This window comes from Sorex fumeus, unplaced genomic scaffold, assembly GCF_029834395.1.
Source record: "Sorex fumeus unplaced genomic scaffold, SorFum_2.1 ptg000024l, whole genome shotgun sequence".
Classification (NCBI taxonomy): Eukaryota; Metazoa; Chordata; class Mammalia; order Eulipotyphla; family Soricidae; genus Sorex; species Sorex fumeus.
Genome location: NW_026606081.1, coordinates 9,064,648 through 9,088,144, shown reverse-complemented (window position 1 = coordinate 9,088,144; position 23,497 = coordinate 9,064,648). Strand labels below are relative to the sequence as shown.

At 42.8% G+C, this 23,497-nt stretch overlaps 1 protein-coding gene across 1 annotated transcript in view; it reads left to right on the top strand.

Moving 5' to 3' along the window:
• Nucleotides 1-6,241: 6,241 nt before the first annotated feature.
• SLC7A2 (solute carrier family 7 member 2) overlaps nucleotides 6,242-23,497 on the top strand; it is an 80,821-nt gene continuing 63,565 nt past the window's right edge. The window contains exon 1 of the mRNA XM_056114090.1: nucleotides 6,242-6,343. The gene's annotated coding sequence lies outside the window, so the exon portion shown is untranslated. The remainder of the gene's footprint in view (nucleotides 6,344-23,497) is intronic.

Genomic DNA, 23,497 nt, shown 5'->3' with positions numbered 1-23,497 from the left:
TAGACCTGAGAGTTTTTCTTTCTTTCTCTTTTTTCCCTTGTTCTCTGGGCCATACCTAGCTGTGCTTAGAGCTGACTCCTAATTCTGTGCTCAAGGATTACTTCTGGTGGGGTTCGAGGGACCATATGTGTTGCCAGGAATAGAACCTGGGTCATGTAAGGCCTTATGTGCTATACTATCACTCTAGCTTCAAAAGTCAAAACTGGATTCGGGTTGTGGCTTAGTGGTCAAACTCATACTTTTTGTGTACAAGTCTGATCCTTAGCAGTGGGGGAAAAAAATCAAACCTACTGCTTATAATTTTATCATTGCTGTTTTAATTTTTTGGAGCTTGGGGTGTGTGTGTGTATGTGTGTGTGTGTGTGTGTGTGTGTGTTTAATTACACCTATCCTGGCTCTGCACTCAGTGATCACTACAACTAGCAGTGCTTGGTGGACCAAATGGGAATCGAACCAGGGCCAGCTGCATGCAAAGCAAATGCCCTACCTGCAGTACAATTGCTCCAGTCCCGGAACTTAGTATCTTAATGAAGTATCATGTTTACTGCCAGATTGAGAAACTGAATCTTCATTTATGAATATGTCATTGAAGGAGTCTTCAATATGAAGTGTTAGACCCTTAGCTAATAGTCTTTGAAAACAAAAATGGGAATTATAAGACCAGAGATATGCTGCTGGAGATAAGGCACTTCTCTGTATGGAATGACCCTAGTTCAGTCCCCAACACAACTTATGGCATCACCAGGAGAACCACTGGGAGTGATCCCTTAGAGCGAAGCACTCAGTACAGCTGGGTGTGCCCACTCCATCACATAAAAAGAATTTCAAGAATAATATGGGAGCAGAAAAGGTTACAGGAGAAAGTGACAGGGAACTGACAGAGATAGCTCATTTTCAATCAGAAAATAAATTTTTTTGCAGGTAGGACTTTTTTTCTATTCCCATTTTCTGGAACTGAAATATCCCTCCTTTACTTGAGCATCAAACAACACCTTTTCCTCCGGATGGTATCCACGGACATATTTTTTAAATAAAAATGAATGAATTTAATGTTAAAATGTAGTCCCTACCCCTATCTCTAGGATAGCACCAATCTTGGCCCAGGGGTGAGGATTGGGGGGAAAATATCAAGTCATTTGGAAGGCAAATTCATAAATATCAAGAGAAAGTAAGAACTGCTTTTCTAATAAAAAATAAATGGGAGAATAATAGCAGAACTTTGCAACTGCTGGAACATAATAAAAGAGAAGGAAGGAAGGAAGGGAGGGAGGGAGGGAGGGAGGGAGGGAGGAAGGAAGGAAGAAGGAGGGAGGGAGGGAGGGAGGGAGGGAGGAAGGAAGGAAGGAAGGAAGGAAGGAAGGAGGGAGGGAGGGAGGGAAGGAGGAAGGAAGGAAGGAAGGAAGGAAGGAGGGAGGGAGGGAGGGAGGGAGGGAGGAAGGAAGGAAGAAGGAGGGAGGGAGGGAGGGAGGGAGGGAGGGAGGGAGGGAGGAAGGAAGGAAGGAAGAAAGGAAGGGGGAAGGAAGGAAAGAAGGAAGGAAGGAAGGAAGGAAGGAAGGGAAGGAAGGAGGGAGGGAGGGAAGGAGGGAGAGAGGGAGCGAAGATGGGAGGGAGGGAGGGAAGGAGGAAGGAAGGAAGGAAGGAAGGAGAAGGAAAGAAAAAGAATGAGAAAGAAAAAAAGGAGAAAGGTATTAGGTAAGGTTTTAAGCTTGGAGGACCAGGAAAAGAGGAAGAAGGAAGTTTGAGATAGATGTCAGTCTAAGAAAGGGATGGATTTGTTTTCTACCTTATCATTTCAGGTGGTGGCAAATTTGTGTCACAAGCAGCACAGCTTGGAGCAAGAATGCAAGATGAGGACTGGTAAAGATTCCATCAGGTTGGAGGGAGTAATAACTAAGACTGAAAGTGAATGTAGGTAAGAATGGTTCCAAAATTTAATCATTACTTCATGATTTACTCCTTGACTTCATGTTTAGCAAGCAGGACCAAAGTTCTAAGAAGGACAGGAAGAAAGAAAAGAGAACCGTGGAAACTGAAGGGGTGGGGAGAGGAGACAACTTTAAGAAAAAGAAAGAAAAATTTAAGGTGAATGCAAACTGAAGAAAGTCCACAGGACATAATTAGAAGGGCAAATTAGAACAGTTGTCAAGGCTGAAAGGAAAAGAAGCTTCTCCTGTAACTGAGCTAGCTTCTAAACCTGCCGTTTGCAACCCTCAGAACAACAGCCTAACTGAATATGGTTGGACTGAGAAAGCAGATTTTTTCAACAGATACGAGACTCAGGGAAGAAGGAGACAGTCTGGTACAGAACGGGTGGAGTTCTGGGCAATACTTGATTAATAGCCAATGTAAAGAAAACCCAGCAAGCGGCTGAGTGACTGGATGCAGGGAAATTCATAGGGAGAGCAGCACAGAACTGAAAACCATTACAAAATCTTAGTTACAAGCAGAAAAAAAAAGATTGGAAAAGCAATCTCTCATTACAAGGCATTTTTTCCTCCATCCCCCCTTCCAGTATTTTATTGCTTACCTTAAGGGATGGGCAAATGTGGAAAGCAGCCCATGGATAGTTGTCTTTAATTTTTTACACATTTTTGAAAGGGGTGTGGAGAACAACAGGGTACTGAAAGCTCTTGAAACTCTAGTGCCCTGAACTCTGTCCAGTCCTATTTCTCTTTCAAACCTATTTCATTATAACATAAACATCAGTATCCAATATTCAACATCTGGGAGAAAATGGAAATTTCCCTTTGCCTTTAATGAGACAGCCTGAGAATAATGGAATGAGAAATTAGAATAGGAACCAACTCATTCAGGCTTAATAAAGAAAACCACTATTCATGGGCAGGACATTCACTTTGGGTTGTACTTGGCAAGTGTTAAGGGTGTGGACATTATTCAGCTACAAAAGTCCCTTGAAATTCCGAAATTTCACAAAAGCTAGGAATTCAGACAGGCACAAGTGTTTTGTTTTATAACCACTGGAAGACAGCAAGACTACTTGTAAGTCGGATTTTCTGTTTCTTTCCTAAGAGGAAGTCTGACAGAAGAAAGTGAAAAGTGGGGTTCTTCAGACTGGATGAGGTAGAGAACTCAGGCAAAAACATTACTCAACTAGGAAGAGGATGGAAATTCCATTCTGAATTGCAAGAAGAGTAGAAGGAAATGCAAATGAAGCTGATGCTGAATCCATTTCAAGGGTGTTATTTCTAAAAAATATATTCTAATATTTTCATGTTTCCCAGTCCATCTTAAAGACTCAATATGAGTTTATTTATTTGTTTGCTTTTTGGGTCACACCCAGCGATGAACAGGGGTTACTCCTGGCTCTGCTCTCAGGAATTACTCCTGGTGGTGCTCAGAAGACCATATGGGATGCTGGGAATTGAACCCAGGTCGGCCGCGTGCAAGGCAAACACCCTACCTGCTGTGCTATCACTCCAGCCCCAGTATGAGTTTATTTATACAGTTTGAAAGTCGAGAAATTACTGAAGATGTGATGAGGAATTCACAGTTAACTAGTTCTAAAAGGAAAGGAATATTTAATTCAATGACTCTGCTACAAGATAATCATCTTTTCTCAGATAGGGTAGATGACTCAGGGGGCAGAGCTATGCTGGAATTCTTGGTTGGATTCATAGCACTAGGAGTTTCTGACCTTCCCACACTCAACCCTCGGCCCTCACCTCCAAAACAAGGATTGCTCATTTTTGCAGAAATGAAATAACTTTTTTATTCAGACAGTGGGCACATTGTGTTCTTATCTCAAGAACTACCAAAATTGGATTAGATCAATTCAAAGATTATAACAAAATTAGCAGTTTCTAAATAGCAAAAGATTCGTTTATCCTAAATGATTGTGTTTCAACTTAACCAGAAATTGTCCTTGCAGGGTCTTTTAAATAAAAATAGGTGGTAGTATAAGGTAAAGATAAAGGTAAGCCCTTAAAATTTTTTCTTTAAAAAAAAAAGGCAACTTTAGGGGCTGGAGCGATAGCACAGCAGGCAGGGCGTTTGCCTTGCATGCAGCCGACCCGGGTTCGATTCCCAGCATCCCATATGGTCCCCTGAGCACCAGGAGTAATTCCTGAGTGAAGAGCCAGGAATAACCCCTGTGCATTGCCGGGTGTGACCCAAAAAGCAAAACAAACAAAAGCAACTTTAATTAAAAAAAAAACTGAAATGAAAAAAATTTACATCAGATTCCCCAATTTTAGACATTATACACTTAAAATTTTTGGGGGGCTAACAATGATTTACAATAAATGCTTTTAGGGTACAGTGTTACAATAGCTACCTGCTACCCCATTACCAAATTACCAACATACTTTTACTGCTGTATAGGGATCCCTTCCTATTTCCCACCCTCTTAAGTAAACTCGTGTGTGTGTGTGTGTGTGTGTGTGTGTGTGTGTTGTGTGGTAAGGCAAGAGAGTTTTTAATTGAAAGTAATTTAAAAATATATGAGGAGAGAGAAAGAGGGATGTGTTCCAGAGAGAATACTAGGTCCTCCAGAGTGGAAATAAGCCAGCAAAGAAACAGAGACAAGTGAGTCTTGAAGAGTAAATTCCAAAAGGCTTTTAGGAGGAGTTTTTCTTCCAAATGAAGTTTCAGAAATTTTGCATATGTAAAAGTTAATCTGCATTGTCACAGGAATGCCTCAAACTATTTTTAGTCTTTTTATCTCTTGCACTGTTGATGCACTTTTCATAATCTCAGGCTTCTTCTATAGCTTCACCTTTGGGTGGGGTCCACCTTTATCTGGGTGGTGCCTCAATTTCTCTTCTCTAAAGAGTTTAGTCTTTCTGTCATGGGGATGTGGTCTTCATGCCTTTGGCTACTTCAGGGCTTGATAAGCTAAGGGTTTTTTTTTTGTTTGTTTGCTTGAAGTGCTCAGAGGTTACTTCTGACTCTGCACTCAGGGATCACACCATACGGGATGCTAAGGGTCAAACTTGCAAGCACCCTAGCAGCTGCTCTAACCTCTCCGGCCCGGTCTCTTTAAGTACATTACCAGGGCTCCCCTACCCATCTGCGTATGTTTTTAATGTTGCTGGTGACTTAGTCAAGTAGGGAGCATGAAAGGTAGACTTGGGAAGAGGTTTTATACCACTCTGCTCTATCCACCTTGCTCACCAGCATAGGGGGAATTCCTGGTTTAGATCTTTTCAGTCTAACCTTGGGACGGACATTGCTGCTCCGTCGCCTTTCACTCAGAAAACAATTTCAGGAGGAGGCAATATTATAGTGACCAGGGTTAGAGCCTGGCACCCCTCTAAGTGTCCCCCACCCCCCCAGGAGTGATCCCTGAGCACAGAGCCAGGAGTAAGCCCTGAGCACTGCCGGGTGAGGCCCCCCCCCCCAAAAAAATAAACAAAAGGAGAGAAACAGTCACTGAGATTGAGATTTTGTGCTGGTACCATTTTTTTTGGAGTAAAATCCACTTTAAGTCAGACGCTCTTGAAAACACACATCTGAGTCATGTCAAGTTTACCTTTAAAAAAAAAATTTAAAAAAATATATACGTAACACATAATCTGTCCTCTTCCCAAATGCATTACCGACAGATGATAAAGAGCTATTGACCAGAAGATTCAACAACGTAAGGTCGCTCCTTGGGTCCAGCCCAAATAATGATACACTGTTACCGCTCGGTTCGAAGCTGGTGTTCTTTTGCCTCCTCTGGAATAAAAAGGAAGAATGTTGGACATTGTAGCTTTAATCTTATCAGAGCCTCCCAAAGTAAACAATAGTTTGCTATGAGAAACCTTGGTGGTTGTGTAACTCCTCTAGCTTTCTTCAAAACAGCAAATGTCATTTTCCTTCCAGCCCCCCCAGATCCCCGGGACTTTTATCGGGTTGCCCTACTGGAGTTCTCAAACGCACACGTTTCCCCAACTTCTCGCCCCGAAAAGTCAACGCGGCACCCCGCCCCCCCGGGGGAGGAACTGGGCTTCAGAAACTCTCCAAGCCGCCCCCGAAGTCCCGCAGCGCAGGGCAGAAGGAGACTCCCCAGACCCCCGCGCTGTCCTGCCGGCGGGGGGAACTGACCGCCCGCGCGCGCCCACCCGCCGAGACCCGAGCCGCGGCCCGGGCCGAGCGCCCGCCTACGCGAGCCCGCGCGGGGATAGGCGGAGGCGGGCGAGGGGGCGGGGCTAGGGGCGTGGCGGGGCGTGGCGGGGGCGGGGCCTCCCGGCGCGGCTACACCGAGGGGCGCCCACGTGCCCCGCCGGCTTTCGGCAGCGCGAGCAGCGGACACGCGGCGGCCGCTCCTGCAGCCTCCCCGGACCGCGGGACCCCGGCGCGCTCCTGCCCCCTCCAGAGCGGCGCTCGCGCTGCTGCCCCGGTAAGCTGTCGCGTCCCCGGCGGCGCGGACTGGCCGGGAAGGGTCGAGGTCCCGGGGGGCGCGGAGGACAGCGTCCAGCTGCGCGCAGCTGCCCGGAGGCCGCGCCCCCCTGCGACTCGCGGCGGCGGCGGGTGGGGACCCCAGTCTCGAGGCCGTGCTGAGGGCCTCGGGGCGCCGGGGTCCCAGGTAGCTTCGGAAGGGGCTCGGGAAATCGCCGGGAAGCTTGACGTCGCGGTTCGGGACCCCATCTCCGGGAGGATGGGCCGGGGCTCCCGCCGTCCCTGCTTTGCACATCCAGGGGGGATCCCCCGGGTTGCGTCCGTACACGGAGAAGGTCTGGGAGCCCCGGGAGCCTTGGGCGGGGGGAGTGCGGACACAGATCAAAAAAAAAAAAAAAGGACTGTCGTGGCGTGGGATCGGGAATTTGAAAGGATCGGGCGCACATCTTAAACCCGTTTGAAGTGGACGGTGCTCCTCTCAGCCGAGTCAGTGCAGCCTGCAGAGTCGGTGCAGCCTGCAGCCTTGAACTTCTCCGGCTGTCCAGATGCCGTTCTTGACGCTTGTAGGGGAATAGGTCTCCGAGCCCCCGCCTCCAGCGCCCCTGTTCCATCGGAGAACATCACAAAACTAACGTTTATCCAAGCAATGCGACCGCTGGATTTAACGGATTGCCAGATTGTCTCGTTGTTGCTGTCACTACTACTACTACTACTACTACTACTACTACTGCTACTACTACTACTACTGTTTCAGTGGTGCAGAGATGGGCTCGGGAAGATATTTCCAAAAGGAGCGCACACCAAGCATTACAAAGTCAGAGAAGCGCTCCAGTGAAAACTGCCTAGATTGCAGGAGCAAAAATTTTTAGCTTTAAATCTTTAGCTGCTTTTGCAAAAGCAAAAAGCAAAACACCAGGAAGACGATCATTTGGAATTGGTAGATTTATCTAGTACAAAATGCGTCCTTTTAATCTGGGGTGATGGGCCGATTCCCCCCCCCCTTTCCCCCCCTTCTGAACGTGGCTATCATCCTGGCGAGAAGCCAGGGAGATGAAGTACTTGTGGCTATGGCCTCTGACTGGATAGGTTTTTACTCTTGCCTGAACCGGGTTTTGAACTGTTGCTTCTTTTCCCTGAAAAAACTGTTGCTCTACATTAATAATGCTAACCTGGGGGAAACCAAGTGTTTGTGCTTGTCATCCTTTTCGGAGGGGGAGCACAGAGTAAGAATATTCAGCTTTCCTGTGGTTAATTTTTGCCTTTTGTTAATATTAAATCATGTTTGCTTTGAATGACACTAAAACAACATCAAGTGATTTCTCTGCCAAACATGTGCATTTCTTATTTCTCATTAAAACCTTGCTCCCTTGGCTACTCTGACTTGATTAAGGAGACCACAGAAGAGGATTTTTCCTTTTCTCACTTTACCTCACTTGGTTTCCACTGTGTCTTGATTAGGGATTGTCATTGCCTTTACATTTATTTATGTATTTTGCTTTTGGGGTCACCCAGCAATGTTCGGGGCTTACTCTCGGGGTCTGCACTCAGGAATTAGTTCTGGCGGTGCTTGATGGACAACGTGGGATGCTGCGGATCGAAGCGGGGTTGTGCCAGGAAAACTCCCTACCCGCTGTGCTATACCTCCGGATCCCTCCTTTACATGTTTTAATCTTTTGGGGTTTGCCGTAGCCTTGGGGACCAAAGTGAAAATTCATGGTATCTGCATTTGTTCAGTTTGCAGAATCCTTCGCCCCTTTAGTTCTCCGGCAAAGGCTTTTTGATTCCACAGTCTTTAATCATCATCTGTACTTTGAGTCTGGATTTCCTAAAAGAGAACAGAAGCTGAAGGGAGAAATGGTAGATTTTTACCATTTCCCTGGGCTTTCAGTCTGAGACTACTATTGGGCATTTTCAAATGTACTCCTAGGTATGAGAGTGTATGTATTCTTATATATGTCTTGCATATGTGTGTTTGTGTGTGTTTCTAATTTAAAAATTTATGGATCCCCCCTCCTCTTTTTTTTTTTTTTTTTTGACTTTCTGGGTTATACCTGGCTATGTTAAGGGTTACTTCTGGTTCTGCATGCTCAGGAATCACTCCTGGCTGTGCTTGGGGAAACACATGGGTTGCTGGGTATAGAACTCTGGTTGGCCACGTTCAAGGCAAGCATCCTACTCACTCTACTATTGCTCCGACTTCTGTTTTTCATTTTTTAAACAAAAATGTCCTATAAATTCAGCTTTATGGGGTTGGAGCCATAGTACATTGGGTGTGGCATTTGCCTTGCAAATGGGCAACCCAGGTTCGATCCCTGCCTTCCTTATGGGTCCCTGAGCACCACCAGGTGTAGACCCAGGGATGGCCACCAAACAAAAAAAACCAAAACAAAACAACAAACAATCTCAACTTTGCAGAGTAGGAGTGCTTGCTCTCCAGTCTCTCTTTTTGTTCTCGTCATGCTCCGAATTTCCTACATGCCGTTGTTTCTTAGTTCTTTTTTTTTTTTCTCTTTGGGTCACACCTGGCGATGCACAGGGGTTACTCCTGGCTCCTCACTCAGGAGACCATATGGGATGCTGGGAATCGAACCCAGGTCAGCCGCGTGCAAGGCCAAATGCCCAACCCGCTGTGCTATTGCTTCAGCCCCACTCTCTGAGTTCTTTTAAACAGGTCTAGAGCCTTTATCTCCGGGTATTGCTTGTTTCAGTCTTGGAAGTTTTGAAATGGTTTTGTCTTACAGTTTTCCTTGTCATGTCTTAGTTTAGCTGAGTTTCTGTCTTCCTTCTGTCCTAATATATGTGCTGGCTGCTCCATATATGTATGACTACATATGCATGTATTTTTAAAAAGTATTTTAGAGCCATCTGCTCATTTTATTTTGGTGTCCTTCAGTGACCAATTTGCAGAACAGAGCCTTGAAAACAGCCTCTGTTTCTATTTTTTATCTTTTAAAGTCATTTCTCCAAATGTGACATTCATTGGTTTTTAGAACTGGCTTTCTGTAGGCTGCTCACTGGATGCCAAACATGTTGGATTAAGCCAGAATTTTTAGTTGATTGTATTTGGGTTATTTGCATGTTTAGTACTTGTGTGTGTAGACCATTTGATTTTGAAAAAATGCACTCAATTGCAAGATTTCAGTGACGTGATGCCACTTGTCTGAACGAGTTGTAACATCTAGTCAACTCATTTCTAAGTTTTCTTTCTGAATAATCAAGACTAGATATACCCCTGATTTTTAAAATAAATTGCCCTTTTCATTGTCTTCTGTTTTGGTAACTTTCTGCTTTGCTGTCCAACACAGTGTGGTACATATCCCTGCCTGCCATGTCTTTATTGTGGAATGTCACCCCTTTCAGTAATCTGAGAAAAGGTATTATTGCAATCTCCAGTTTTGTATTCCTTCATAGATACTTACAGTCCCAAGTCTATACCAGGCACTGGACAGGCAAAAACAATGTGTAACTAAGATTTTGGGGAGGATTCTACACTTATTTTTACATTTTGGAAATTCCATTAATGGATTATAAGTGTTTCTATGTTTTTTGTTGTAATTTTACATATGCAAAAAAACACCTGTAGGTACATAAATTCAGTTATGTCTATTCTAGAAAACATAATGAATGCTCTCAGTAGTATAAAGATGTTAACCTTTCTGTCATCAGAAGAACGTGAATGTGGCTGTTTCAGCCCGTCGTAAAATTTCTTTATGTATCTGTATCCATGAATACATGAGTGTGAATCATCTTTATATGCTTGCACTGTCTTTTCCCCAGGGTCTATCTAGTTGTTAAAGACCTTACTGGCTGAGTTAATCTCATTTGAGAATGACTGACCCATTTTTTCTTTTTATTACTATTTTTATACATTTTATTTTCACAAAGTAGTTCACAATAGTTCATTACATATAATATTCAAACACCCACTCAACCAGCAAGCATCTTCCCACCACAATAAGAGGGAAGTGTGTGAACGTTTTTTATTTCATTCTGGGGCCATTTAAGCCCGTATATACAGGAATACGAGCAAGTATGTTAAAACCAAACTCCTTCCGGGAGCTTTATTTTATAGTCTCTGGATCTTGGCCGTTGATGAGATTACAGGACTAACCCATTTTTTCTTGTACAACTCAGTAACTATAACTGTTCCATGTTCTCTATGTAAGAGTGCTATTGTTTTTTGCATGATTATGGACTTTTTAACTGTTCATGAGGATGGGTTCTGCTACTTTACTTTAACCTTTTCATTGGTGAAGTATAATCAATATTGACTTAATATTTTAGTTAATATTGTTCCAGTTTGAATGGAGTATTGAATATGTGGATCACACCTCTTCTGATCTTATTTTGACCTTTACTTTGGGTCTCTTAGAAATCTGTGGTTGTCTGTTCTGGGTTTTTGGGGACATGAATACAAACCTAGGGTTTTTTACAACCAAGAATGAATATCAAACTAGAGTGTCGTATGTGATGATTTAGTTTTGCAGATAACATAGATTTATTATTATGCCTCTCCCTCTCCTGCAAAAGTTGATAAATGAAAATAAGACCTTCTCCTGTATGCCCATTCATATTCTGCATGCTAGCACCTCTCTTTAGACTGAGCCCAACGTGTGCAGTGAAGAGGAGACCGTAACAACATTTCATGACCTTCTAGAAATTGAGAAAAGCCAACCCTGATCATGTTGAATTCATTTTTGGAATATTTTGTGAACAATGCACAATGAAGAATTTTTTTTTTTTTAGCTCCTGATAGATTTCTCGCTAATTTTCCTCACTGTTGTGGGGAAAATTCTTTTCTTTCTTTAGCTTCTTTTTTTCCTTTAGCTTCTTTCTTTGGCTTCTTTGGGACGCTGGGTCTTCATTCTTTGACTGCCTAGTCAGGAGTTCAATGCAGGACTCTGAGGAGGCTGTGCCGCTTGGAATCTGGCAGTGCTGGGGATTTCCCGGCCACCCAGGCAGTGTTGGGGACCTCTAGGAATGGCACCTGACAATGCCGATGGACCATGTGGCATGGGGGGTAGAACCCAAGTTATTGGGAATAGATCACATGCCTGGCCTGTGCCCTAATTGCTGTACTATCTCCGGGTCCCAGTGTTTTTATTTTATACTACGACATTGACTTGTCTTTTGGGGGCGGGGGGGGGGAATCAGATTTTAAGATAATCTGTTCTGTTCCAGTTAAAAACAGATACTTGTCTCATCAAAAAGTCAGGTGATAGACCTTTAGGTTCATTTTTTAATTCTTTCTACTCCTGTTTTGGCAGAAAAAGTTGATGCCTTGATCATAATTAGAAGATGAAGATTGGGTAGTTGGATTCCTTGTCTTGGCCCTGGGTATCTAGCATCATCTTGGTAAACAATGGTGGTGATTGTTATTAATGAGTTAATATATATTGAACCAGAGATTTCTGCATGTTCAGTCTCACTTGTTTATCTTTAGCGTGAGGTTGGAATAGATTTTTCAGACTACAGTTTGATTTCTGCTTTAAAAAGTCACACCGAATCTAGAATTTGAAGTATATTTGAATGGCGGGGTAGGAAATCATTTGTTTCACAAGCACAGTATATTATTCCAAATACGTGGCATCTTTTGGATTACATTCTCACTACTCTCTCCTGCCCACCAAGTCTCTAGAGAAGCAAAGAGTAAATCACTGGTCTCTGCTTGGGGTATTGACGACCCAGTGAAGACTGTATGCAGAGGCAGAGAATTATAAAACTGCATAGAAGTAGTACAAAGAACCGAAGGCATCAGGAGAGAAAACAATCTAACTTTCGTTTGTCTTGGAGTCACGCTCAGCCGTGCTCAGGATTTACCCCTGGCACTGCCCTCAGGGATCATGCCTGGTATACATTTAGGAAACCTTCAGTGCGAGTCAGCTACATGCAGGGCACATGCCTTACCTGCTGTACCTCATCTAATATTGGGGGGGAAAACCCCAACCGTGCACTGAAGCTAGAACAGAGAGTCACATGCTCTATAGACATTGGACCCGGTTGAATCCCAGTAAACCTGCACCACCACCACCCTCGAGCACACACCCATATGGGCCCCCAAGGACTTCATGGCCTAAACAGCACCCACATCCTTTGACCCTAGCAATTGAATTGTCTGGCCTGGATGGCCTGCTCTTGGCAGAGTGACCTTAAGGCTCCCTGAGCACTGCTTGGGAGCACCCCTCCTAAATATGTAGTGTGTTCCTGATGTAGTAACACATTGTAGGAATACATAGTAGGCTTGATCAATACTAAGTATTGTCATCATCACTACAGTTACGATTAGGGCAGTTTTAAATATTAGGCTTCCAGAAAATTCTGATGTTTATGAAAGACCTTAGAATGAAGTTAAAATGCACTTGGAGATTATTTAAGTTAACATCTTTTGGGATGTTAAACATGCACTGTTTAATGGCCCTGGGGGCCAGTCAGTTGGATTACCCAGTGCTCTCCCTGACTGTGTGGGGTGGGGGAGGGATGGAGGAGGGGTTGCAGTGCCAGGGATCTTGAACTCAAATGCTTGTACATTGCAGAGCATGCGCTCTTTGGCCCTGACCTCGCTCCTCAACCCCTTAGATGGAATTCTTGAGTAAAGTCATTGCAAAAGTGCAATCAGATTAAGAACATTATCTTAATTTCTTATTCTTACAGATGTTAAGAATACCTTACATCATATAAGACCTCATATCTTACATCTTATACCTTGGTATGGCATATTGTACCAATTTAATGATTTGGGGAGGTTGAGGGAATTCTTGGCATTCTGAGGACCGTGTGATTGTGGGACTTGAACCCTGAACTCCTCATGCAAAGCACACACATTGAGCTTGAAACAACCGTCAAGGATATTGTGAAGATTTGATAGATCATGTTTCCCTGGTCTTCAAAAATGATGTCCTTTGGCCATCACTTCCGTACTGCGTCTTCCAGAGGACATCATCTGAGGACCAGGAAAGCATTTGTCTACCATTAGTGTTGTTTCCATCTCGATTTATAGCTTGGAATGAACAAAGGACTGATAAAAAATGGTGACTGCTGAAGAGATATTTGGTTTATCGCATGTTAGAGAGCATTAAGTTCCTTTGTTAGAAAGAAACATCTTTAATGTCATACTAATAGAAGACAACAAATGTTTGATGATATCACTGTGAGCTTATCTACTTGACTCTGCTGTTACTTTAGGGCTGACGTTTTCCGTCAGACTTAGCTCACTTAGCTCTTTTCACTCTCAAGGTTGAGACGTGTTGCTGCATATCACTGCTTGCACCTTCCAGATGCCAGGTCCTTGGGAATGTTTGTATATGTACACACACACACACACACACACACACACACACACACACACACACACGATTATAGTTCCTGAGAGCTGGTGAGGTAAAAGGACAGGAAATGGATTTCCATTATTAATCTACTAACACATCTTCTTCAAGGGAATCACTGGTTCTTATGTATTGGGGCTCAGGAGCGCAGAACTCTGGTTCTCACGGTTCTTTCGGACACACTGCTATCAGGTCATTATTGGTTCATGTGTAGCCCATAAATGTTCATTGTGTCAGTGGACTGAGTGTTGGGTGGATGTTTGTTTAAAAGTGATAGAGGACCTAAAATCTCTCTAAAACAGCATATAAAATTTTACAAATGTCTCCTTTGTGTTTTTACTTTAAGTAGAGAACATCAGTATTGAACATTTCCCTCATTCCTCCAAAAGGATATTTTTATGTGGATGTTGATTTTTTTCCCCCCGATGAAATTCACTTTAATTCTCCCGTCCATAATGCTCCTGATCTCTGCAAGGCAAAGATTTCTTAGCAGTTTTTTTTTTTCCCCAATGCTTAGAGCTCATAATATGTTTGCAACTTGCTTAAATGCCTATCTTGAGATTTTTTTTAAAAAATGCAAATGCACACTCTGATACTTTGTATCAACTTGGAAAATTTTTTCTAAAAATTAAAAATATTTTATCTGGCTCAGTGATATTAAACAACCCCATTTCATATTTTTTGTGTCAAGCCAACAGCAACTTTTGAGTGGTTTCTTTATTTCTGTAATTTGAGCACTTGTTTGGGAGACATTTTTGTGGAAGCCCGAGGAGCCCGGGTGAGCTTCAACATGCTACCCTGGGGGTTGTTAACATTCTGGAGGGTTTAGGGATTATCTTTGTTCCAGAGCAGCCTGTGCAAGAAAATGAAGTCCATTTGACTATGATTAACCAGGCAGAGTGAGATTGCTATTTAGGTACTGTGTTTGACATTTCTTATCGATCTGGATTTTTCTTTCTTTTTTATTTGCCACATCTGGAGGTGCTTAGGGCTTATTCCTGACCCTCTGCTTAGGGATCATTCCTGGTGGTCTTGGAGGACCATATGGGGTGCTGGGGATCCAACCTAGGTCAGCCTCATGTGAGGCGAGTCCCTACTGTTCTGGCCCTTGAATTGAACTTTTTAGAAGGAATTGATAGGAGAGTAAGGAGAGTAATAGACTACATCCCAGTTCAAAACCTACTGAGAGTTGATTTTTCATCGCCTAAAAACTGAATAGCCATCCTTTTTTTTTTTTTTAGCTGACATAGTTGTATATGCTTATACATGACTAAGAATAGTCAGTGCTTTCTTCTTAACCTAGAATTGGAGCATATATAGTATGTCTGAAATCCAGCTTTACTGGCTCACTGTCATTCTGATGTGGATCATGAAGAAATATCTGAAATCTGAGTAACTTAATAACTTCACAGAACTAAAGCGGTTATATCAAAGAGCAAAGCAAGCGTCACTGCATGACCTTGCCCATTTTTTAAAGTGCAAATGACCTGAAGCTTTGTGTCATGTTTATTTAAAAATGTACCTAGCGTAGACATTGAGACAAAATCACCAATATTAAAGTTGATTTCTACTTTTGTTCTATTTTTGGTTTGTGGTAGTGCTCTGGGCTTGCTCCTGACTCTGTGCTCAGGGAATCATTCCTAGAGAAGTTAGGGATGTGGGGTCAGTAACATGCCAGGCAATTTCTTACCTTCTCTCTGGTTTCTCTGGTCAGCTATTTAAATTCTTATCTTTTACATAACTTGTTTATAAGCACTTAGTGTTTGTTTGGAGTTTTTTGCCTCAAAAACCCCTCTTTCAAGTGCATTACATTGATACATAGTGGGTGTGTAGGTGGAGTAGGACTTGTATATGCCGTATTCATCCAGAAACCAGCACAAAGCACATTTAAGTGCCACAAAGAAACAAAGTGGGTGTTGATAAAATTTGTAGTACTAGACTAGGGCTTTGAAAACATGCTGGGCTAGGGCCTGTCTTCCACTTTCTCAAACTTTAAATGTTCCTTAAAAACATTTAAAATTTTCACTTAAAACAAAATCACTCTTTCCTTCGAGGATTATACATGAGTAAGACCCGGTACACTGCATACTTACTTAAAGCACTGCAGAACTGGTGAGGCAGTTACGATAGCTGGTAGATGGTTTTGTATTCCTGACTCTAAACTTAGTAAAAGTTTGTGAACTGTCTTGTTGGTAACTTCTGAAGCTTTTGGCAATGCTGATCTGGAAGTCCTAAATTGCTAACACTGTATTTGCCAGGCACAGTGCTGGATAGGTTTGGAAGGGGAGTCAACTCTTGATGTTTCAGAAGCTTTTTTTTATAGGGTAAGAATCAGATCTCAGGGCTGTGGAGAGAGCTCAGAGGGCTGGGGCTCATGCTTTGTGTACTGGAGACCCAGGTTTGATTCCTGATATTCTGGGTCCCCCAACCAGAATTGGAAGCAATTTTCCCTCGCCCCTCTCCCCTGCCACTCTCCCCTGTCTGTACCCCCACCCCCAAGAAACTCAAAATCTTAAAGGTATAATCAGTCTGGGGTCAGACGGTAGGGGCAGGGTGAAGACAGGATTTTTGAGCATTTAAACCTAGTAAAAGCAGTGATTTACATCACATTATTGCTTTTGTAAAAGAAAATCATTATCATTTTAATAACTATATGGCAAGAAATCTAAGTATCAAAATAACATTTTATCCTGTGTTTCTTTTCAAAATCTTACCATGTTACACATTTTAAACAAGATATTTAGTATAATGGCATTCTTATGAAAAATTTGTGACATATTTTATTTAAAAATAAGAAAGTCTGATCTTAGCCTAAAAATAAAAGCACTTTAAATGAGTTCTAAGACATCTAAAGTCAGTAGAATTTAAATGGCATATGTGTACTTTTAAACTAGTAAGTTCTATTGAAGTGCAGTTGTACTGACATGTTTTTTAAAAGCTATTTGAAATTTTGCTTTTTTTTTCTGTTTATCATAGGTAACAGATGGGTTGCACTTAGTGAACCAAACAAAAAAGAGCAGTCTTTGCATAAAATTTTTGTCGATAGTGCATTTTATCTTACTGAAATGGATCATATGAACTTTTTCAATAAATGAGTTGCATATTTACATTATTCTGATTTTTTTTTTTTGCTACAGAATATAAAAGGAATGGGAAGGACAAGCAATCTGTTTTTAAAAAGCAATGTTGACTTTAAAAGTTTCTCTTGGGGCTGGAGTGATAGCACAGTGGGCAGTGCGTTTGCCTTGCATGTGGCCAACCCGGGTTCGATTCCCAGCATCCCATATGGTCCCCCAAACACCACCAGGAGTAATTCCTGACTGCATGAGCCAGGAGTAACTTCTCTGATTGCCGGGTGAGACACACACACACACACGCGCACACACACACACACACGCACGTGTTACTCTTACAAATTATGTAAAGTATTTTTTAATTCTTACTGCATTGCACACTGTAGGTATATTCCATTTCCAAGTGTTTCTAAAACTGAAGAATTGTTCCAGTGACTTTAAAAGTGGAAAGTATTATTTATGCCATTGACATGCATAAATGTGATCATGCGATCACTTGACATCCCGCTACTCATCAGTTTGCTCAAGCGGGCGCCAGTAATTTGTCCCTGTCGCGTGCTAGTGTAGCCTAATGGTGTCTGCTCACTCCAGGAACACAAAGAGCTGCAAACCAATTGTTCAGGTCTTGACAAAGAAGTCTGACCATCTCGTGGTGGGCGGCCACTTGACCTTTTGATGTCCTGTGGAATCCAGTCGGTAAAGGCTCTAGTCCAGTGGTCATCTCCAAATCGCATTACGTGTCCAGCCCATCTGATTTTCGACGCCTGGCAGACAAGACTGAGTCCCTGATTCTCAATCGTCGATGGAGGATGGAACTCCAAATTATTTCTCTCACTTGAGTGAAGCGTGATACTCCAGGCATAGCTCTTTTGATTCCTCTTTGGGAGACCCAAATAGTTTTCTTATCCTGTTTTCATAGGGCCCAGGTCTCTGAGGCATATATTAATGCAGGAAGAACGGTGGAGTCAAAGAGATATGCCCGGAGCCAGAGCTTCTTCATCCTCTTAGCTATTTCTTTGACACTCTTGAAGGCGTTTCAAGCTGCTCTCTTCCTCCTACGCAGCTCGGGTGCCAGGTCATTTGTCATGTTGAGTTCTCAACCTAGGTACACATAACTGTTGCATTCAGAGATGTTCATTCTGTTGAGAGCGAATGGAAAGTCAGGAATGAGTCTGTTTCTCATAAACATTGTCTTCGTGAGATTCAGCTGTAATCCAACCTTTCCACACTCACGGTCGAAGTCGGCCAGCATTTTTGACACGTGGCTAATGTTAGGTGTTATTAGAATGATGTCATCAGCGAAGCAGAGGTGGTATAGTTGCCCACTGTCTATCTTCACTCTTATTCCTTCCCATTTCGGTCGTCACATGACGTTCTCAAGGGTGGCACTGAAGAGTTTCGGTGAAATGGTATCACCCTGCTGAACCCCCCCTCTTGATGTCAATAATCACTTCCTTGTAGAATGGTGAGATCCTGGTAGTGAATCCGTAATTCAGCTCACAGAGGATCCTGATGTATTGAGTTGGAATGCTTTGTTTGTCTAGGGCTTCAATGACTGCTTCTGTCTCAACAGAGTCAAAGGCCTTCTTTAAATCAATGAACGTTAGACAGAGCAGCATCTTGAACTCCCGAGAAAACTCAATGAGCTTGGTTATCGTGTGGATATGGTCGATGGTGCTGAATCCTTTGCGGAACCCGGCTTGCTCGCATGGTTGTCCTTCATCTAGTGTTCTGCCAATCCTATTTAGGATGACTCGAGTGAACAACTTGTAGATGACAGACAATAGGCAGATCGCGCGATAGTTGCCAATGTCATGGATGTCTCCCTTCTTGAACAGTAGTACGGTCCTGCTGGTTTTCCTTTGGGACGGAACCTTGCATTCAGACAGGCAGCGTGTGAAGAGCCGAGCCAGCGTATTGATGAGTACTGATGGCAGATTCTTCAGGTGTTTGGGTCTGACCTTGTCTGGGCTGGGTGCTGTTCACTTCTTTACTGATAAAATGGCGTGTTGGATTTTGGAAGGGAGAACTTTGGGAATGACATATCCATCATGTGGAATTTGGTATGTGGGCTGGTGGACGTGGCTATCAAAGAGATCCGAGTAGAAATCATGGATTAACTTCTCCATTGCCCTTCTGGAAGATATGATAGATCCATCAGATAGATGGAAATATATATATATACATATATATATAAAATATATAGAAATATGGGCTGAAACGATAGCACAGCAGGTAGGGCGTTTGCTTTGCATGCAGCCAACATGGCTGACCTAAGTTCGATTCCTCCGCCCCTCTCGGAGAGCCCGGCAAGCTACCGGGAGTATCTCGCCCGCATGGCAAAGCCTGGCAAGCTCCCCGTGGCGTATTCGATATGCCAAACACAGTAATAACAGCCTCACAATGGAGACGTTACTGGACCTGCTCGCTAATGAACAACGGGAGGACAGTGATATAGAAATATGTATAGATTTTAATAATAATAGAAAGTTGAAATTTTTCTTTGTAGTGAATGGGTCCGGAAGGGTCAGGGATGTCTGTAGATTAGTGATACAGCATTTGCCTTGGATGTGAGACCCTGTGCTCAACAAAAGTACCTCAAAACAAACAGTAGACTTATTTCAACATATATAATCTGATATGTCTCACATTATACCAAGCAAATCAGGGAAGTTGAATTTTCAAAAAAAGTTTAGTTGAACTTTTTTTTGGAGTGGGGTGGGACACTGGCAATGCTTAGGAATTATTCTTGGCTCTGTGCTCGAGAATTATTCCTGGCAGTGCTTGGGGGATCCTGGGATGCTGGGGTTCGAACCTGGGCTGACTATGTGCGAGGCAAATTCCTTACCCACTATACTATTTCCCCAGCCCTTATATAATTGACCTTTTAACTAATGTAATTTCTTATAAGCTTGTTTTTCATGAATCAGAATTTAGGCAAAGTTTTGAAGAAAAATGCTTATTTTTATTTAGTAAATTTCCAATGAGCAAAATAAAAAGGGAAAAGAACATACGTGTGTGTGTGTGTGTGTGTGTGTTTGTGTGTGTGTGTGTGTGTGTGTGTTGTGCTAAGGCTGAATCCAGGGCTTCACACAGATTTTTCAAATTAAATTTCATTTTTATAAAGTTGTCCAATGATTTATTACATTTAATATTCCAACACCAATCCCACCATCCCTACAAACCTTCTCACCACCAGTATTTCCAATTTTCCCAATCACGACCCACGCCTGCCTCAGTAGCAGTCCCTAAATAATTTATTTTACTTGTTATGAATAATTCACTAAAAATGATCAAAAAATATTTTCTTAGAAGAAAGAAATTATTGTATCTCATCCTGGAGACACTAAGCCCTTGTATAAGACATTCCTAACATGTTACAGGTTAAGTTTTGTTTATTAATTTTTCTTAATTGAGACTGGTTGCCTTCTACTTTATATTCCTTCCAATGCGGTGTGCTACTCCTTGTATATCAGTGGTATAGAGTTTGAGATGTCATGACCACGTGCTCCAGGAATTCTAAAATTTTGAATGGGATGATAACAGCTGGAGTTAAATCCAGTTACGTTTTTTAACTCCAAGAGAGCCTGGAGATTTTAGTCACAAAATCCCCATCCCTGAATTTTTCAGCAGATTCATTCCTGGATAAGCCTGTGGAGTCTAGCCGTGAGCATAGCAGCGATTGGAGTGTCACACGGAAGCTTTATTCCTTCCTGACCCCAAACAATATTAAGTATGTGGAATAAAATCATTGTATATTTATTCATATGTCTTTGTGTTGGGGACCAAGCCTGGCAATGGTCAGGGGCTATTCCTGCCTCATTGCTTGCAGATCCAGGAAACATATGTCAGTGATTAAACTATGTACTCAAACTCTTTGAGTAGATGAGTCTCTGGCCTCTAACCTTTTTTGTTTGGGGGCCATACCTGGCTGTAGGGCTGGAGCGATAGCACAGCGGTAGGGCGTTTGCCTTGCACGCAGCCAACATGGCCGACCCGAGTTCGATTCCTCCGCTCCTCTCGGAGAGCCCGGCAAGCTACCGAGAGTATCTTGCCCGTACGGCAGAGCCTGGCAAGCTCCCCGTGGTGTATTCGATATGCCAAACACAGTAACAACAAATTTCACGATGGAGACGTTACTGCACCCGCTTGAGCAAATCGATGAACAACGGAAGGACCGTGACCGTGACCTGGCTGTGGAGGGCTTACTCCTGGAAGTTTTTGGAGGGCTTTATGTAGTGCCAAGGATTGAACCCAGGTCAAGTGTCTGAAAGGCAAGCACCCTACCTGCTGTATTATTTCTTGGGCCCCTGGCCCCTAAAGTTCTAAGGTAGAGAAAGAATTTTCTTTATTTAAAAAAATTTTAGGTTACATACAGCAGTGCTCAGGGAGCACTACTGGTGGGACTCAGGGGGACCATATGGGGTGCCAGAGATTGAACTTGGCTTGGTCATGTGCAAGGCAGGTACCCTACCCTTTGTACTGTCATCACTCTGGCCCCAGGAAATTATTTCTTTGGTATTTACTATGGAAGAACTTCTACTAAAATTACTTTCTGAATTAAATTTTAGATCTTTAAGGACATGGTATACAGCATTTTTAGTTTTAATAAATTATCAGCTTCTAGACTGAAAATAAGCCTATTCATTCTATTTCCAGCAGGAGGACCATGCCTAAACCATTTCTCAAGGTGTTGTGAGAGCGAATAAGAGATTACAAATATGCTAACACTGATCTGCAGGAAAGTCTGATTTCCCTGACTGGGTACAAAGACCCACATTTTTCTCCCTCTCACTATTACTCCTTCCCCTGTGAAATGGGGGCACAAACCTGCACTAGAGCTCTATAGGGACCCTGCTCTCAGGATGGAACCCTTTTGTTCCGTCTTGTGTTCTAGGCATCTCTCTTGACTCTCAGTTGTTCTTGGCATGCAGATTTTTTTTTGTTTCCTTTGAATAAGATCAGCTTTGAAGAGCATCGCTACAAGCACTTGTCAGAGCTGTGGGGAGAAGCTAGTGTGTGAGGAACCTATGTCAGCATCTACTTTGTGGCATGAGAATGGTGTACTGCTGTCCTCCTCTTTGTATTCTCTTCTTCCACACTCTCCATCAGTCCTAATTCAAGCAAGTGTGTCTCAAGGTGAGTGCCACTGCACCCCGGGGGGTCCTGGACAGATTCAGGATAGTGGTAGTATTCCTGGTGGAATTGTGCGCCTGCTTTTTGTTCACTTCAAGGGAGGGAGATTTCTGAAGGGCTCCTAGTATTTTTTTTTTTCCTGAAAAAAGATGTGAGGAAAAGGCCAAGTTCGGAGCCTCAAATGTTAATTTTTGGTTAATTGACAACCAATGTTTATATGGCTAATTTTTATACTTGTTTCTTGGTATACTTTTCCCCAAGTATAATACCAAACTAAACAATGAATCTAAGGATAGTAATTCTGTAGCTTTTCTAGAAAAGTCTACACCACCATCCACTTATAAGAGCATCAACCATTTCACTTTGTGTGAAAGAGCACTTTGTAATTACTCTAAGAAAACTCTCATGTTTTCTCTAACTTCTCTACTTGTCATCGCTTTCAGTCACTGCGTTTTTGTGAGTGACTTTAAATGAAGCTAGAAAGGACGCAGTTCTGAGTTGAACTGCAGAAATATAGTTGCTGCTTTTCAAAATCACTGCATTCATGCCCCAGAGCCACACCGCCTTGCCTCCAGCCAGACTGTCCAATTAAACATTCGGTATTTTCTGGAGCATGAGACTGCGAAGGCTCCAAACTCTACGGTACTGACATCCCAATAGTAGCACACCAGATTGATGGGAATGCAGCATAGAAGCCAATCAATCTAGATGAATGAAAACATTAACACAGAAAGCTTAACTTGCAACAACAGCTTAGTAAACCTCACATATGGACTTAATGTCCCTATGGTCAGATGCAGTAATTTTCACAAGTTTTCTTCTGTGAAAATATTTTTTGATCATTTCGTTAGCCATTTAGTGAAAACAAGCAATATAAGATAGATTATTGTGGGCCTGCTTCCAGGTTGGGCAACTGAAGACGGTGGAGGGAAAGGGGACAGAGGTGTTGGAGCAGTGAAGGTGGACTAGGTTTCAGTGAATGCCTCTAGCAAATCATAAACAACTTTGTAAACCACGGTGCTTTTAATTAAAAAAAAGTGGGGAAAAATATAAAACAAAAACAAACAAAAAATAAAATATATGGGCACTCAGATTGCAAACACCAAGTGCAGAGCTTTTTTGGGATATTTAATTATAGGTGCAGATTTAAAAATAACTTATTCTTGGAACGCTTGGAACTGATATTCTAGGTCAGACCTACTAGTGTCTCTGTACCCAGGGAAGAACACCAAGATGTGACTTTTCTCCCCTCTGTCCCAGAGACATAAAATCCAGGGTCTAGCAGCAAAATAGAACCCGAGCGGGGATGTGGCTCAGTGTGTAGTCCGTGCCTTCCTTACGTTTGATCCCGGCCCTGCAAGGCCTCCTGAGCATTTGCGGGGTAACCTTGATGGCCCCCAAGGACCAAGTACCACTGGGTCTGGGCATTGCCGGAAGTGCTCCTACCACTCCAAAGGAAAGAGAATACTGGCGGTCCTGGACCTCAACAAATGTAAAATGTTTTGGTGCGATACAGAACAAAATGTCTTACCTACTTTTCAGCAGCCACTCTTCATGTTTATTCACATTGCTGTGACCCATCTCCAGAACCATGTTGTGCTATGGGACTAACCTCTGTGTCCT